Here is a 14333-nt window from a genome sequence, read left to right as displayed (position 1 = left end):
AAGGCAGCCACCAGCTCCCTTCCAGCCATTCTCTAGCACTTTTTCATCTTTTTGCAGTAAAAACAGCAACAACAAAACCACAGTTCAGCAAGTGGCAGGTTAATGAGCATGGCAGCATTTCTACTCTGCTCTAAGCTGAGTGCATGCCTGCTTTACTAGAGTAATTAAAAGCAAATGTGTAGCCATGCTCCAAGTTGTCTATTTTTACCTTATGGCCATTGTATATTCAGGAACTTGCTGAATGCCACAGCTGGAAAAAAAAATGTGAGAAAAAAAAAACTATACACATTCATTTCTTGAGTCAAAATCCCACAGTTTCCATACTAACTGTGGGTTCGATCGTATGTGCCTAGGATATGGCCCTGCATGACAAGTTACGATTCCATGATTCTAAACTAAAGAGATCGTGTACCTTCCTCTTCCTTCTACAAACAAAATGTGTCTAAACTACTTACAAACTTAAATGATGCCGCAGCTTCCTACAATCAGTGGGAATTTCACCTTCCATTAACATCACAGTGATCAGGTTTGATTAGCGTAAACAATCACAGAAAGGAAATTTCAAAGCCATGTGGAAAGCAGATTTTCAGCTTGCACTCCATCAGAGGCTGCCGAGGCAGTGCCATGTGACTCCTCTGACTCTTTGAACAAAATGATAGCTCAAGTAGCTCGTGGTAATCCATAGGTTTAATATCCGAAGCAAAGAAATCAATGTAGAGTTCTGAATAATGAATATGTCTGAGGAATTCTACCCTCCCCACAGATGAGCAAAAATAAAAGGTTAAATTCCTCAGATGTGCTATTGGGAATTATTCACTGAATTCTGTTCTGTGGGAAGTGATGTGGGCAGATTTCTTCCCATTGCATATCCATGTAATAACACTTTTCAGATGATAAATAATTTAAGCCATTTAACTCTATTGCTGTCATAAGCGCTTTACCATTTTGCACCAGCTTGAATTAGTGAAATCTGCTTCTTGCTAGTGCAAGTACTCAATCAGTCCCTTTGATTGTAATTTTTATGGTTGCCACAAGCATCCTGAGTTCTCCAGAGCAGGAACAGAAATATTCCAACTCGCAATTAAAACTAGATGAGTATGTTTTTTTCTTTCCTTGAGAGGAAAATGAGTAATTTTTTTTGATGACATTTGACAGGTTTTTTTCCATCATCGTTTTTCTTTATAGAAAGACTAAGAAACTAAAAAATGTTCAGTGGGTCTCTCTTTATTTATAAGTAAATAAATAATCCACAGAAGCAAAGAAATTCAAAAGAATATTTGTCTTCAAACATCATGATTCTGATCACACTTTATTTCTCAGATGTAGTCCATCCCCATGAGAAAATTTCATTTTGATTTATGTGGCTGTGAGAGAAAGCAGGCTCTGGAACTCCCTCATTGGCTATTTCCACCTGGGATGAGCCACCAAGCTGCTAACATTCCTCCCATGAGATTTGCAGACTGCTTCTGCAGTTATCAGATGCTTAGATAGTTCTGAAAAAAAATATCTACAGAATAATGCTATTCTGGTGCATCTCTTATTCTTCCTTTGCTCAGAGAAAGCTCCCTTTGAAATGGCTTAAAACAGTGGGTATTTCATGTCGGCTGGTGCTGAAAATGGTGTGATTCATGGCTTTCGGTTGTCAGGATGCTGCTCTGCAATCTCTTGGCCTGTGAGCTGGTTTGGCAATAGGACGAGCAATCATCAAAAAATCTCTGTCCCATTTTCACTTATCACACAACAGATAATCTTTCTTCCTGCCCTTGAGAAATCTCACTGTCCATGTTTAAAACACATAATTCATTTCTTTGACTTAATTTATCTACGTTCTGACAAATCCTTTTAATAAAGCTATTTACTAAATTAATTTTCTCCACAAATAGCACAGCACTAGCTTGTGACAAATGATGTTTCAGCTTATGATATCTCTCAAATTAGTTTTAAGAGATTCTGAGTAAATTTGTGATAACCTCAAGCCTGGGTTTTAAGAGGGTATTTTGCCATTCAGTATTTCATACTGTAATGAGGTTGAATTCCTTCCCTGCTTATCTATCTTAGGCAGTTAGCAATATGAGCTCAGTGAATTCAAGAGCTAAACCATTAATGGTTTGTAAAGGAGAGCTATAGGAGTTGAATCTCAGAGAATTAAGAAGAAAAGATGACAGAAGCTTGTCACAATAAATCTAGGTTCTTAAGGATCAGTCAAAGCGAGTGGGTGGAAAGATCCTTTGGTAATCTTTGTATATCTGACAGAAGTCAAAGAGTAGTATGTATAGTGTATCACTCAAGCTCACTGTACTCCTACTTTGAAGTCATAATAGTCAGTAGGTTTTTATGCAATCGATTGTTTCATCTACATGCTAGTAAATAATATTTAAAAGTCATAAAAATTTAGCAGCTTAAGAAGCAAACGTTAAAGAAGAGAAAGCAATTAGCTAGCATTAAGTAGGGAGCTGTCAAATACAAATGTTCACCTTTGTAAGACTGAAGACATTGAAATGTTTCCCCTCCTCACAGGGAGGGGCTGTCGGTGGAGGTCGGCCCCTGCGGCTTCTTTCCACCAACAGCATGGATGAAAACCCCGGTAAAACACTAGTAACCAAAAGTTGAGGCCGGCACCTGGCCCACGGTTTGCACCCTGTGCCTCCCAGTTGCGGAGTGCCTGAGAGCACCGTGGTGGCGACGGGCTGGGAGACTCCCCAGCCCCTTCCAGGAGGCAGAGGTTCAACTTAAATGTGTTCTTTTAAAGAAACGGCTTACGTGCCCCCATACCATTGACAGAGAGCTCACAGACCGCCTACATTATGAACAGGGAGCTTTATTTATTGTCGGCTATTACACGGAAATGACAGGCCTTTTCTTTCCCCCAATAAGCAGATGTTCTACTAGCTGAAAACTCAGATAAACCAAATATTGTTCAAGGTATTAATGTCATATTACGGTACGTTTTAGCTGTGTGCTGCTAGATATATTGAGGCTTCTTGAAAAAAACTCTTAATGAGGTGCTGTGGTGTCTACCCAAAAATACTCAAATGTTCTTGGATCCCAAGAAATGGAAAATCAGGGAAGTATGATGGTTCTTTTAGAAATTAAGAAAGCAAACAAAAATAATTTAAAAGATCTTGTTTGATTTTTAAGTATTCAATTTGCACTTAAGTCACATTATTCATCTTTGCTCCAAAATATTGAGAAATAAAAGCTACTTAAAAATAGTGGAAAAACTGATGAAAGAAAGTAAAGGGAGAAGTCTCATATAGCCAAAATTTAAGGTGGGCTTAACAGCAAATGTTATGCTACAGGAGTTAGGAAAGCTAGAAATGGCATACTGTCCTCTTTGGAAGAAAAAAATTCTACTTGAACTATTGATATCTCTTATTTTATTAAAAAAGTAATAAAAAACAATTTAGCACTTATTCAAGAAAGAAATAATGAATATCAGCTAACCATTGTTACCCATTTGCATCCGACTTATTTTATTTTTATAGGAGAAATTTGTTTTTTATATATTCTATTTTTATTAAATGATTGTATTTAATATGAAAGTATCTGGTAAATGACGATATGTAGAAGTGACTCATTCTTCAGTGCCAGGGAAAAATTAGTCTATGGCAAAAAATAGATGTATGTCTTACAGTGTGACTTTTGATTTCAGTTGGTAGAAAACCTTGTTGAAGTCCTTCATCTTTTGATCTGATGAGACCATTTCTTTTTTTTTTATAAGGCAGAACAAAAACGCATGTAATTTTAGACTTCAAAACTCTCTTTCTATATATTTCATTTTGGTTTCTTTTGCTTCTGAGTCGTTGCCCTTGACAAGCATTCAATCTTCAATAGAAGCTTTATGATATATAGCTTATACAACTGGATCAAAAAAAAAAGGCTTGTGAGGTTCAGGTTGTTATAGAGAACTTCAGGATATAAATAAACATAGAAAATTTAGTAATGTAAAATAGTAATATGGTAATAAAAAGTCAGATCTTGACTTCTGTATTTAGCTACTAAAAGGCAGGAAAGAACATTTAATATGTATGGAAATTTCAGCACTAAACTGAAAACTTTATTTATTGATCTTCTGATAGGCTTCTTATGATTATTACAAGTGTGAACAAAGAGACATAATGCTGAACTCAAAGGCTCCTCTGAAATGCTTTCCAAGGTGAGACACCGACTGATAAAAATGAAAATACTCTGAGTAGAAGGAAGCCTTTGCACGTTGGAAAAAGACATATTGCCTATTTTAATTTAAAGGCTTAATACAGTCTCTTCTCTGTTTTCCATATGAAATAGTTTTATGTGACACAGGAGTTCTGCTGCTTTTGGGGGGATCCGTTTGTTACTGAAAGCCTGGATTCTGCTCTATTCATCAGGTTGGGTAGCTCTGTAACTGCTGACCGTCGCCCCGCAAGACAAATAGGATGGTACTGGTGGATGAGGAGGGATAGTTTTGTGACTGGAATGCTATATTTTATAAACATTTTTCTTGAGCCAAATAAGTAAGCAGAAAAGAAAAAGCTAATATTACAGGATGACAGCTGAGACGCATCTACTGTTATTTGATTGGCAAATACATACTATGGCCATAAGAACCATCTTTCTGACATATCTTCCAAATACAGTTAGCACTAGAGAGGGATAACTATACAGCTCTCTCTCTCACATAAGCAAAGTTCAAATTCAATTCTATACAGGTAGTTATAGAAGAGCTGATAAACAAAAGTATGCATCAAAAACATAGGATGTTTTTGAAGGTAAGAGTAAAAAAAAATTTTTTTGAACAACATTTCAAAAAAATACGTATTTTTCATGGATGAATGCCAAGGAAAATTCTGCTTTTCCAGGGCAAATTTGAGATTTCTTTCCAGTTTGCTGCCAATTTATCAGTCTTTTGTTTTGACCTCCTCTGGAACCGTAGACCTACTTAGTCTAGGAAATGTTGGCTGCATGCTGCAAACTGCTCTTTGGGGAGGCGATAAAGCTCACTTGCTAGGCGGAAAGTTAGCCTAGAAAGTCAACTAAATGAATGGCAGGAAACCAGCCAGGTACTCAATTAGCTTTTTGTAATTCTCACTTAATTTTCTGGCAAAACTGATGCATCTTGGCTAACTATTCCAAGATAGAAACTGTTTCACATTCGTGAAAATTTCCAGCCATTTTCAATGACTTGCAGATGACTCAATGTTTTAGTAGGAATCTATGAGAAGAGTGTTGGAAGGAGAAAAGTAAAGAGGAGGAGGCTATGTTCTTGCATTAGCTGGATTTACTATGCCATTTGCCTCCCAAATTACTGCTACTCTTCATTGTAAAAGTCGCTATTGCAAGATATTTGCAGGGTGTCTATGCAGTCAGAAATACAGCTCTTCATAAACCAGCGAGAACTAGGCTTGTTGGTTGGTTTCCGTCTAGTTCAAGTTGTTCGTGTTGCAGATGAGCAGATCTACTTACAATAGAAGTATTTAATAGTATGAGCAGAGACTGAAAAGGTGTTAGGAATAAGAGATAAAGAAATAAAGGCGTTAAATAATCCTGAGTGAAATACTGAAGAATAAAACTGCTGATCCAAAAGCTATCATTTAACATTTTCTAGCACTATATCTCTATTGACAGAATCTCTTTTTCACAGCATGTCCATGTTTGTCCAGCACTGTTAGATTTCAAGATTTCTTTATTTTTAATAAAAATGATTTTTTAAGACCTGACAGGAGCAGCTAAAAATGACTTCATCCAGTGAAAATAGGAAGAAATCAATCCCCAAGCAAAAAATTTCATAGAGCTCTTCCTGCACAGTGGAAATTTCAGTGTTAAAATATAGCAAAAGAACCCTTCATATCCATATAAAGGGAATATTTTAAAATAAAATATTCTTCTACATTGGTAAAACTTTATTTTGAACTTTCACTTAAACTGAAAAGCTATCAAAGGATAGCACCTTTAGTTAATCTATTGCATTTATATATATATTATATATCATACATCACATATCAAACAATATCTATTATATATATTTTTATAATTCGTATTTTATATATATATATATATATATATATATATATATATATCTCCATTGCATTTATTTATTGTGCTCTAAAAGAAGTTGAATTGTTGAATTCTGGTATTGATTTACAGAAAGGAAAGAAGGAGGAAAGGAGAGGAGGAAAGTCCTACAATCTCTCTAAACCTTTTACTTTTTCTACTTTCTAACTTCATGCCTTAATTGTATAGTAGATTTAAATCTGAGATTTGGACTAAGTTTCAAGAGAGCTCAGGAGAACCTTAGTTCTGCAAATCTGTGGTTCGCTTTAAATCGAGCAGCTGAGTCACCCCGGTCCTGCTCAGAATTAAAGAGAGCAGAAGTAGATAATTAGGTGTTCTCTTGGCTTCAGATATGTGGGCTGCTACATCCAATCAATACAATCATTATAGTGATATGCACAAGCAAATACTGTTACTTATTCTGCAACACCATCTCTAACACCCTACTTATATATTAAAAAATATAGGGCTTTAGTGAAGAGAACTAGTGCAATTTGAATTACTTAGTGTGGTATGTGTGTACAGATACAAACATACTAAACCTTTTCCTATTTCAGGCAGTGGGATTATATTAAAACAGCCAGCATGTCAACCCATACAAACTGTAAGCACTCTTAGCAAGTTATCAGTATGTATTTTATTAATCCTGCCTCTTCCTGTGAGCCAGGCAGTATCTTGTGCTCTTCCAAATGCTCTGCAGCTTCACTTATTTATCCAGGGAGGTCGCTGTGGCTGACCACACATCCTTTGGTCCAGGGTCTGCTCCCACATTTGACTGCAGGCAGCATTAGCACAGGAACCAGAGACATCCCTCCGCAGTACTAACTCTACCCCACTATTTTTATTTAAAGGCTCCATCCACCTCCCCTCCTCAATTTGCTGTTGGACCTATGCCAGTGCATCTGATTCTTCTTCCCTGGTACAACAATAATCATACTTTTTTCACACTTACCAAGAAAGTATAATATGGAATGTGGACATATATATGTTTCTAAGCAGTTGTTGTTTAATTCTTCTCTGTTCAGCTGATTTGTGGCTAAGCTTCCCTCTCTACAAAATGAGAAGTATGGTACCTTGTTTGTTGACTGTGTTTTAAAGAGGAAAAACGCCATAAAGAACAAAGTTTGTTTGTGGCTGTATTACTCTGGCCTCTTTCTCATTATTTTGAATGCGTTCTGCTTTGGAGAAATTGTTTTTGCTTGTATATGTAGATAACTACCCATCCATCTGCAAAATTAATATTTAGGCAGTTGAAATATCGACCAGAAGGGGTTTCTATTGTTGATTTTGCTGCTTGTTTTTGATTTTTAAGCAGCATCTCACTAGCTTTCCAAGAAAAAGATTATAGATATCTGAGTTTGCTTGTTTGTTATCAAAGGTGATCATTTTTCCACACTGCAGTAATTCAGTGGAAAAGAACTTTCCTAGGTAGTAAGAATAACAATGTGCCCACACTTTCCAATTAAGCAGGGGGATGGTAGAAGGAAGCATGGCAGGGCTGCAGTAGAAGATGATCTTAATGACCTCAGGCAAAAAACCGTACTACCTTCATACCTCAGTTTCCCCAGCTACCAAAAGGTAATTTATAGGTTTTCCCTCTTTGCAAAAAATGCTCATATCAAGGCTTAAGAAGCTTTTAAAATCGATGATTTGGAAAGCACTGTGACAGACTTGTCGCCGTTTATTTTATTGAATTCATTTGAAGCTTTCTGAAACTGAATAATTGGTCCCTCTTGGTTACAAAATGCAAAAAAAATAAAATTAATTTTATTTTTTTGTTATTTTTATATTATTTGTTTCAGCTCAAAAACCATCTCTCCCGTTTATACTTAACCACCACATTGTATACCTTTCCCCAGCAGATTTATCTTTCTGTTCCTGTGGCAATTGCAATAACCAGTGAACACATGTACCTTTAATTGCTGCTTAGCATATAACTCCATGGGTAACAGAGGACAGCAGAGAGGGAATGGCTGCCCTATGCATAGGCTTGATCTTTTGCTGATTTATTAGTTATTACATTGGCATGGTTTACGAAAGTACCAAAAGTCTTCAAAGATGACCCAAATTGACTATTCCTTTCACAGACAGTGTCATGGGAATGACCAGCCATGACTTAAAGTGGAGGCCTAAGGCCAGGGAAGGTGCAGAGACTTACTTTTAGCCTACCATGATGACCTGTAGCTAGAAGCCAGTATGTCTAATGGCAGAATGTCCAAGCAACAGGATGCTCATTCCAGCTGCTATCCGAGGTTCGTGTTTTCTGCCGTCAAGCCAGGTCAAACAGAGATCACCGGCCACCTGACACTCCTTCCACCAACAAAAAATTGTATCCCCCAGTAATTACTTTAACTGTGACTTCTGTGAGCCCTTTGCCAGGCCCAAAATGTGGATTAGAGTCGCATTTATAAGAGCTAAAGGGCTTAACTGATATGTAGGACTTAGGTTGGATGTGTTCATGGAGTTCAATCGTGAAATGAAAATCCAGGTCCTGCTGAAGCAAATAGAAAGCCTGCCGTTTTTGTCATTAGAAGCTGGATTGGACTGTTAAGAAATTTTACAGGCAAAACTAGTACATATTTCCAGTAAAACCTACAAGTAAAAATAACTCTGGAACTTAGAAGCAAAATTTCCAGTGACTCACGCTTTCAAAGCATAGTTTTTTCCTTTTCTAATTTCCCTGAAAAAAATGGTGATTAGACCTTTTTGAGCTTCCTCTTTTCCTCCTTTCACCTCCTTGTCTGATCTTTACTTATCATGCGGAGCCAGATATGAACCAATTTTGGATATGTGCGCTCCCTACCACTATGTTATTTAGAAAGATACATTGCTCTGTATTAATATTTAGGTCAAAGAGTTTTCTTACAGTTTCATAGTGAATGTAATACATAAAAGGGTAATGTTGATGTGATAGAAAATGTAGTTTGAGGTGATTACAATGAAAAGATGGATTTGGATAAATGGCCAATATATTTCAAACAGTCTTCATCTTCTGAAAGAGCAAAGATGACTAATTCCTTCACTTAGAATGGAAGAACTCTAGAAATAGATAGAAATAGAAAAGTTCATCAGTTCTTTCCTAATCACTCACAACCACCATCAGCTGCCTACTGGGTGAGTGGGTGGAGGAAGTGTTCTGAAAGCCCATCAAAATCAATTAAAAGATTTTAATAAATTCAGTGAATGTTGAATCATCTTGAGTGAGCAATTAAGAGGAATGGCAAATTCTCTGCAAAACTTAAACTTGTTTAGCAAAACTCTTGAAATACTCACTGCTTTCCAAAAGAGCTCAGATTTCCTTTGTGTTCAAGGTCATTTTATTTGCAACCCCAGTCTCTTAGAAGCAAAGCATTTAATATCTTGATATAATAGTGATAGGTATAACAACTTTCTTTCCTTATCCAAGACCATCCATCTTTAACTAGGTGTAGAGTGTGGAGAGTCCTGAAGTGGACAAGAATGGCTAAAATTAAAAATTAAGTGTCACTGTTCTTATCCTCAAAATAAAACCAGTTATACCTGTCGACTTGCAGTATAGTGTCCTTGTGAGCATTGGTGCACCTAGCACTTACTGAGATCTTTGAATTTTAAGAACCTCTCATATATTATTCTCATGTTCATCTATTCTTTTGAGTTCCATAAATGCGTGTATATTGTAGGTGATCTGAATCCTCCTTAAAGTAATCCTTACCCTTTTTTTTTGTTAAACCACACACAAATCCCAGAGTATATATCTCCTCCATTTTATTGAATATTCATCCTGAAAATTTGGGAAATTAGTAACTTTGTAAAAGCAGTTCTGTGATCCTTGTCTTGATAAATTTATGTTGTGGTCAGTTGTGAATTTGGTGGTATTGTTTTTTAGTGCAGGCGGTTGCCCTGAGTTTTATAAATTTAGTCCCCAAACAGATTTTCTTTTAACAATCTAAAGTAATTCCTATTTAATTTTATGCGCATTATTTTCTTTGGATACTAAGCACCAGATAAAGTAAGATTAATCCTCTTTAAAGGAGAAATAAAAGGGCGGGGGGAGAGGGATGTGCTCTTGAAGCTATTATCAACTAACATGCATATTCTTCCCGAACTCTTGCATTATGCAAGCTCAAAAAATGCTCTAGCATCTAATGTTTTCTAACAAAAATGGACTAGGTTTAGTGCATAAAACTATCATAGAAATAAGATAGTAAAATTATTTTTTTCTTCACTATCTTAACATATTGCTAGTTATTTTAAAACTATCTTGCATGTGATTTATTCTGGATGATTTATTCTGGGTTTATGTTTTTAATGCTTTAAATAGACAGTCTTTGAATCTGATCCTCCAAAGCTCAAATTCAAAACCAATAGTAAGTTAGGCAAAGTTCAGGTCTTTATTGATCTTAAATTGTGTCTTAATTGACAAGTCTGTTAGGCATATGCTTAAACCCATCATTTTTCAGCAAATCACTTCATCCTAGCTTCTGGCAAAAGTTTAAATTTAGGCATAAATGTAGGTAATGAGTCTTCAGGTACATTTTTTAGGATTTCTCTAAGTAGTTTAATCGGGCCCTGGGAATGTATAATACCATTCTGATAGTAAATACTGCATTACATTTTAAATATTTCTATGTTTTGGGCACATTTCTTTTCTTTCTTTGTTTCACTTTAATATTTCATGTCTGTATTAAAATCTAGAGATGGAGAAAAATTCACATCTTTTACTCCCTCTTTTTGACTGGGAAAATTATCTTTTTCATAGAAGAGAATTCCCCAAACATTCACAGTCTCTCAGCCAGACGAGAGCACCATTTGATACCGTGTTGAAAATGAGGGCCCTGGTCTCAGATCAGTCCCCAGCACTGACTCGCTGCTGAATGAAGTCTTAGAAACTGTAATTGGAAATAACATTGTGTATATAGATGTGCAGTGCTACATCTTAATTCATCATGGGGGTCAAAGAAAGTACTAAATATAACATTGAAAAGGAGCAAATATCTGTCATAAAAATTGGAAAAAAAAAAAAAATACCAAAGGGAAAAAGATGAAGCAGCAGCCATTTTTCCATTTCTATTATATTAATGTTACAGCTCTTCAGAGAACAGTATATATATAACCAAGTACTGGTTCAAAAAATGTCATACTGACTCTTAGGAAACCAACTCTTTATGTTGGCGTGATCAGATATCTACCCCACACACCTATAATTTCAAAGTTTTACAGGGTCCAGATGACTAAAAAGGTTCTGTTACGTGCCTCTCTTATTTTATTTTATTTTATTTTATTTTGTTTTTCATGTATATCTCCGTAGGTTTTTGGTTTGTTTTTGAGTTGTTTAACTGTAATACCGGAAAGGTTCAAAAAGCTCTGAAAGAATGTTTATTATATACAGCAAACCAGATATGAGCAGGAGACTCAGGACAGTTCAGCTGTTTTAGGTTAGGCTTGAAATGGATTAGCATGTGATTTGAATACAGAGAACGAATACTGACAAGGCACAAAGATTTTTGAAAGCCGACTAATGATGTATCTCAGAAAATAGTACTTGATGGAAAGAAGTTGAAGACAAATTCATCCTAAGAACGTTTCAGACAAAGGGTAGTTCAACTGCTGGAGCAATTCATGAAGGGATATGTTGAATTCTCCTTCCCTAGAAATCAAAGACCAGAAATATTTCTAATCTTAGGGCAAATCAGAATCATAGCCTTGATGCAGAAATTACGAGACAAAGTTATTTAGCCCGTGTTATGGAGGATATGGGAGGAAAGGATCAGATGATACCTGTTTTCAAAAATTACTGATCTGAATTAGAATCATAGAATTGGTAAGGTTGGAAGGGACCTCTGGAGATCATCTAGTCCAACCCCCAAACAAGTGGCCCGTACGGGGATCGAACCCGTGACCTTGGCGTTATTAGCACCACGCTCTAACCAACTGAGCTAACCGGCCCACACTAAGTGTATACATTATGTCATGGTTTGACTTTATTAACACACAAACTATAATCCTTTTTAACAGTACAAATTCTCTCTCCCTCTCCCCTCCTTCCCCTGCCCCCCAACCCTTTTGTGTCATGGTCAAGTATCTATTTTATTTAAGTGAAATCAAAGTTCGCCTGCTTACAGGTTATATAGGCGTTAAGTCTCTATGAAAGAATGTTCTGATACCTGATATCACAGTGCAGACACTGAGGTCTTATTTACACCTATTAGGAATCCAGTCCAATAGTAGCATGCTCTCACATCACATTTCCTAAACCTGGCAACACAGCAGCTGAGAATGACCACAGACAAACAATCCAAAATATGGTCAGGCAGGCTGTTTCCCTTGAGAGATGGTGCACTGAAACTTACGCTTTCTTCACCCTGCATATTTTTTCATAACAAGATATTACTTGTGCTCCCATGGCAGATGCTGCCAAAACTGCTGTTTGTGCTAAATACAATAAATTCTATCCATCTCATAATGTTCAGGGACCTGTCACTAAGGCACTGAAAAATTCCTTAGGAGAGCATTTTGTATGTGAGAAGGTGCGGTCTATCACAGAGCGTGCAACCAAATGAAAATAAAATGTGTGACTTAAGCAAAGTAATAAGATGGGGTATTAAAATATCATAGTTATCTACTGACTCTGAGCATAGAAAACAGAAATACTGACCTTGCAGGCTGATCCTTTCAGCTCAACTAGGAGCCATAGCCAATGTAAAATACATCCCAGTTTTAGAAGTGATTTTTTTAAAAAATCATTTTATGAGAAACAGTACTATTGTGACTGACCCTGAAATCTTTGCCTTTTTATAACTTCTTTACTTTTTATAACTTTTATAACTTATAATTTTTTTTTTCATTACTTGGAGTTGAGATCCCTGGAGTTGAGATGCATAGTTGCTAGTTTTCATTGTTACCGTTAGTTCTGCAGAGTGGTACTAGTAGCTTATACAATAACTGCAATAACCATCACCAGCTTCAACCCTAAGTGTCGACTGGGCCTGGCTGGAGAAGCTGAGTTCTGTTAGTCTCACGTTAGTTCCCACTATATCAATGCCAAAAATATTCCACAACAGTTTGCAAGCTCTATCCAAGGGAAAAAGCAGTCACAATCACAGTAGTTTCTTGATAAAACAGAATGATAGCAGTATCGTCTCTCCAGACTCTTTTCAGGCTGCTGTGATGGTTGCAAAGGTACAACATGTTGCTATGGTCTCTAGCAAGTGCCAATATCACCTTGTTTATGCTGGGAAGAGACAACTGGGAAATTTCAGAGATAAGCAGCAGTTAAACTCAGGCTGCTTATATAGGGGTCATGCACATTGGGTGTATTATCCATTTACAGTCGGGACTAAGCCTTGTCTCAACCTCAACCAGCAGCGTGTAAAAGGCAGGACTCCCACGTTTGTCTGCAGTACCAACCAGTGGAGTACAAAAAAAGGAAAGGACTGAAGTTTGATTTGGTGTAACCAATTGTGTTTTCAGATCACACACTCATATCATGCGTTTACTGGCCAAGAGGTTTGTGCAGGCTGCTGACCGCAGGTGCACACCATGCACAGCACCTAGCCAGTGGTGTGAAGCAGATTTCCCTACAGGTGTCCCTGATCACCCTGGTGGGGCTCACAGCTGGGGACCTGACACCCACCTGTCAAGAGGGGCTCACAAATGGCAACCTGCTGCATGACTTTAGCCACCAAGGAAACTGCTTTTAGCATGCTAGCACCTTACCATGTACCTTCTAGTATAAAAGTGAGGCAAATTCACACCTAGAAAGGAACATTTAAGCACATTAAAAGGCTAATACACTAGCATAGTCTAACTGCTAAGCTATACTCATTCACTGCCTTATAACTGCCTTGGATTTTTGTGACATAAAGCATTCAGCAAATAAAACACTAATGTGAAAAGAAGCATTCTCTATGAATTTATCTAGAGCTTCCCGAGTACTGATAATACTGGAAGGCTCTGTGCATTCAGTACGAGTGAATGCTTTGTATAAAGCATTGAAGAGATATAGTAAGCAAAATAATTACTATCCATGGTCACATATTATGATATATCATAGAATCATAGAATCAGTAAGGTTGAAAGGGACCTCTGGAGATCATTTAGTACAACCTCCCTGCTCAGCAGGGTCACCTAGAGCATGTTAAACAGGGTTGCATCCAGGCAGGCCTGGAATATCTCCAGAGAAGGAGACTGCATGACCTCTCTGGGCAACCTGTGCCAGGGCTCCGTCACTCTCACAGGGAAGAAATTCCCCCTCGCGTTCAGGCAGAACTTCCTGTGCTTCAATTTCTGCCCTTTGCCTCTTGTCCTGTCACATAGGACAACCG

General features: G+C 37.1%; 1 non-coding gene across 1 annotated transcript; it reads right to left on the bottom strand.

Moving 5' to 3' along the window:
* Positions 1-11881: 11881 nt before the first annotated feature.
* Positions 11882-11955, bottom strand: TRNAI-AAU (transfer RNA isoleucine (anticodon AAU)). Its single transcript has one exon. It is a non-coding gene; the product is annotated as a tRNA-Ile (tRNA).
* Between the last annotated feature and the right edge of the window lie 2378 nt (positions 11956-14333).

This window comes from Rhea pennata, chromosome 6 (genome assembly GCF_028389875.1).
Source record: "Rhea pennata isolate bPtePen1 chromosome 6, bPtePen1.pri, whole genome shotgun sequence".
In the NCBI taxonomy this organism is placed as follows: domain Eukaryota; kingdom Metazoa; phylum Chordata; class Aves; order Rheiformes; family Rheidae; genus Rhea; species Rhea pennata.
This window is presented reverse-complemented; position numbering and strand designations above follow the sequence as displayed.